The sequence below is a fragment of the Glossina fuscipes genome, unplaced genomic scaffold (genome assembly GCF_014805625.2).
Source record: "Glossina fuscipes isolate IAEA_lab_2018 unplaced genomic scaffold, Yale_Gfus_2 177, whole genome shotgun sequence".
NCBI lineage: Eukaryota > Metazoa > Arthropoda > Insecta > Diptera > Glossinidae > Glossina > Glossina fuscipes.
The window spans coordinates 282,973-287,971 of NW_023998520.1; the positions used below are offsets into that span (position 1 = coordinate 282,973).

At 34.3% G+C, this 4,999-nt stretch overlaps 1 pseudogene; it reads left to right on the forward strand.

The window, feature by feature from the left end:
• Positions 1-240: 240 nt before the first annotated feature.
• LOC119641781 overlaps positions 241-4,999 on the forward strand; it is a 44,635-nt pseudogene continuing 39,876 nt past the window's right edge.

The following is a 4,999-nucleotide window of genomic DNA, read 5'->3' on the forward strand; positions in this document are numbered from 1 at the left end:
ACAAGACAACATTCGTACCATGAAATGGCCGTTAGGACGAGTTGTAAAAGTATATTCAGGAAATGATGGATCTATTCAAGTTGCCGATGTAAAAACCTCATATGGAATTCTTAAACGCCCAGTACGTAGAGCATTTTCAGAATACTTCACAGATCACGAAAGAAACGAGGTGCAATAGACTTCATTGGAAACGTCGCATACTCATTATTCGGTCTACTTGGCTCCGAACATGCAGAAAGAATGTCAACAACAATCACTAAATTACAAGAGAGCTATTCATTCATACTAAAGTTATTAAGGGATCAAACATCAGTCGTCAATTCAACAGCAAATCTTATAAAACAAGGACTGGCCTCCACGAAGTCGAACTTCGATGATCTGCAACTTGAAATCAACAAAATCTACAAGGGTGAACAGGTACTTCATGACGAGCTATATCAAGTCAATTTGACCCAACTCTTCAATTTGGGCATTATGCAGTTAACACTCCTAGCCAATAGATTGCAAAGAATACAATGTATTCTGGATGCACTGACTGATACCCACCATGGAAAAATCAACCCATTATTATTAACGCCAGCACAAGTCGAAACTGAGATTAGGCAGATCAAGGGTCACTTGCCTCAATAATTGGAGTTACCTGCATCAGAGGACGATCTCTGGGAACTTTATGAATTAATGAAGATCAAAGGTGGGTTCACTCGCTGTCACGTGTTATTCAACATAACATTGGCTTTAATCAATCACGATAAATTCAAAATTTATAAATTAGCCCCTGTTCCCAACTACGTAAACGACACCGTGGTAGCCATTCAGTTTTGTAGCTCTCTACTGGCTATAAACATCAATAGAAAGCGCTATTTTTTGGTTTCACCCTCTCAGCTCGACTCTTGCGACATCTTAGCACAAGACTCGTTCATATGCCGTAATGTTCGACTCCAGTATAACTTCAATGCTGAGAAATGTAAATGTGAAATTAACCTATCCAACAACCTCACTTTGCCAAATTGCCCGCTCAAAGGGCCCACAAAAAATGTAACGTGGATGACTTTAGCACACAATAACCAATGGATCTATGCATCGTCATCATTCACCCAAGCAACTGCTGTATGTGTCAGAAATACAATATCTCTTCATAGTCCAGGTCTAATAAGGCATGGGCAACCAGTTAGTTGACCGATTGGTCAACGCGGGGGCGAATGTTTGGTTTTAAATATATCTTAGTTTATTCATATTTCTTCAATCCTGTATTTGTTTTTAATTTAAATACATATTGTCATTTAATGTTTGCTCTTGCTTTGCACATTCAAGTTTGGTTGAATGCGCATTCATTAATTTGGCATTATTCATGCACTTGCATTTGCATGTCTCTGTGTGGGTCTGCTTTAGCATAACTGACCATAGACAATGATATCACAAATTACGTAATCCAGACCTTCAAGTATGTCGTCGTTGTTTACATTAATTTGCTTATGTTGCATTTTCATGGCACGCTTCAAGTCGTTCATATTTCTGGAATAAACAAATGCAAAAAATGCAAGTGCATCAATTTACACATTCATTTACTGCAAAATAACTCTGAGTTAGTTTATAAGAATTGTAATTTATATTTCACATTTTTAACAACAAAATTCGTCTCTTGTTAACACACAATTAATCGTTATATTTTGAGTTCTCTTCCAGAAAAATAGAAAAAAGTTGATATGACCTGATGTATCATCTGGTCGGCTACTATCGACCAATTAGGCTCCAAAAACCCATTTTGTCGATCAAATAAACCGCGCAAATAACACGGTACCATCATTATACGTTTGATTCCAATAAACGCGAACGTAAGAACATACCCTGGTACCATCATATACACATTATGTACTCATCCGGAAGTTTACAAGAATTAACTTCCTTTGCTACAAAATAAGGAAAAAAGCACGAAAGAGTAATTTATTCGCATGGAACTGCTCTGAATTATTTTATTCTTCTCGCATGCGTAATTAACAATGATCTAATAAATCATTACTTTCCGCAAGTTTGGAGAAATAGTTCCATCACAACTTTTTAGAAAGATTACATGGCAGCTGGACGTCCGCGAGTTTCCTTCGCTCTGTGTTAGCCATTGATCATCTTCAAAGGCAAATAACATAAATAATAGTGAGATAGCGGAATGTCGCTTATAAGTTCTTTTCTATAATGCTTTTCCTTAGCTAAAAATTTCTTATAGCTAAAGGAAGAATTATAAAAAGAAATAGGAAAAAGTCTGTGTATATATACTGTAGTGTAATCGCATACTATCGTATGCATCCACTTAAAGTGTGACAAAATTATGCCACTTCAGCATAACCCTTTTGATAAAATAAAATGTCACACTTCACTTCGCATGTAAACAGTGATAATTCTGTTTATATAAGAATAATGTAGTGTGTGCTAAGGATAATTTAGTAAGCAATTACAATCCTGTTTAGAATAAGATAAGAATAGTTTAGTGTAAAAATGTAGTATAAATAGTGCGTAAGAAAATAAAGAAAATCAGTTCTCATCAGAGTTCTCATAAAGCAACTCAACCAAGCGTTTTACTCGCTAAGAACACAAGGCGTTCAATTCGCCTGAACCATTAAGATTAGTGACCGTCTTATGCCGAGACTCTTTGGCTGATAGATAGACTTGGCATACTGCAGCCGAGCAGCATAGGGCTAAACTGCTAAACTACATTCATTACAATTTGGGAAGGATTCATAGGGAATCTTCCCGTAAACAAATATTAAACAGATAATCTAAACACACGATACTATATCAATATTATTACAATACCCACACAAACTCTCGAAAGCGAAAGGTGCAAAAAAAGAGAGAAGTTGATTGGTTTGAACGAGAGGCTTAGCGAGTTAGACAGCAAGGAGAACAGTTGAGTGGATGATTAGTTACCGGAAAACAGCCAAGAATTTTTAATATGAGTCGGTTTAAAAAAGAAAAATCGAAAGATATAGTTATATAATGCGTTAGTGTTGAGGTGGGGCTGTAATTTATTTTGTCTAGCTAGACCAGTTGCGTTTACAAAACAAAAAGGAATAAATTAGGACGACATATATACTGTGAGGGCATAACTCGCCCGTTCTCTGGGGCTGGTGTAGCTCAGCTGCCCACGAATTTGTTACAAGACATTTATTTTGGTTATCCGTTTTAATATTCATCGTTTTATTTTCTGACTTACTCATTAGTGCTACTCTTATCTTACTCTTGTCCTACTCTTAGTCCAATTCTTATCTTACTCTTAGTTCTATTCTTATTTTACTCCACTGTGTTATAAAGCACATTAAACCACGAAAACTCCTTTCTACGCCAATGAAAACCATTTTTCTTTTATTAGTTGGCTCTCGGATTTCCGAATTAATTGTATATGAAATTATGCCTACCCATTAGTTGATCACCAATTTTCTATTAAAATGTTTATTACAACATAAAATTTGCAGCAGCCTCATTAGCAAAGTTTAAAAGTCTCAAATAATTGCTTTTGCAATGTTTATTGATTTTTATCATAAATTATGCGAAGAAAAAAAAAGGAATAAATTTTGGTTTCATTAATTTGCTCATTGTCTTTTATTTTAATTAAATGGATTCAGTTTTTGTTAGCAGGATAACATTGAAAAAGTCAAACATTTTTTTCTTACGCTGCAAAAATAGATGTGTTTGATTACATAACACATGCGTTTCTAAGAGTATGTGACTTAAGCATTAAGATTATTTTAACTTTATAATATATGCACAATACGCTAACACCTGTAAGAATGTCTGGAAAGTTTTTAAGGAGGCAGTGCATTCGAAATTTTCAAGATTTATATTTAGTTTCGTTTGACACCGAAGGAAGTTAGTCGATGAGTTTGCGGGAGTTTCACACCAACAACTAAATTGCTGCCTTAATCGCCGCAGATGAGTCTGATAAAAAAAAAATCTGAAGATGAGTCCAAAAAAAAAACAAATGCTAATTTATTCTAGCGAATATGTAATCATTAATATGGTGGCGCACATACTTTTTGTTGTATGTCGCGAATATGAATATAACTTCAATTTATTGATTCTATTCTAGGAAGGCTATTTCATAAGGAAACACCAATGAGATTCCCAGGGAAACTTGTGCACCTCAGATGGATCTGTTTGTTAACAAATAAAAATATATGCATGAATAAAATGTACTTACTATTAATTTCTTACGATGTCTTTATTTAACACAGTAAAAATTTTTAATGCTTTATTTTTTTGAACACTTTGTTACTTAAAGAATATTTGTACAATTTAATTCTTTTTTAATATTTATAATTTTACTTTTCTATTAATATTATCTTGCTTATTTTTTGGTAACTTTTCAATTTGAATCACTTGTTTTAGCGCTTGCCAAATTTCTTATTGAGAATAATTCAAAGAGCCCGACCGAATTTGTTTAAGAACAGAAAAATACTACAGATGTCTCTGACTTTCAGGTGTTGTTCAAATATTTATTTTTCGTTTTTTAGTGCTGCAAAAAAAAGTTTTCTTTCTTGCAAAGTCAAGAAAGTATTCAAAATCGTAAGTAAAAATAGCAATTGTACACATCTCAAGCAACTGATTGCCTTTATCATATCTGCTGGTTTTTCCTCTTTACTTCTCCTTTAAATTGCCAGAATTCGAAGTTCGCTCGTTCACTTCTCCCTTAATTTGCCACAATTCGAAATTCGCTCATTTACTTCTCCTTTAATTTGCCAGAATTCGAAGTTCGCTCATTTACAGTGGAATGTAACATTTTTATTTGCTTTCTATTACGATTGTATTATTATAAAGTATACAGCAACTAACCGGGACTTACGTATACGTTTTGGGCAATGGGGTGAAATCGAGGAAATAAATCTTTTCAAACGTGCTGACAGTAGATTGGCGGGCTGTGCTTTTATACAATATCCGCCAATTATTCAAGCTACAAAAGCCATATTGAAAGGTAATAGTAAAGAATTATTGAAAAGGCCAGTCTTCGTTG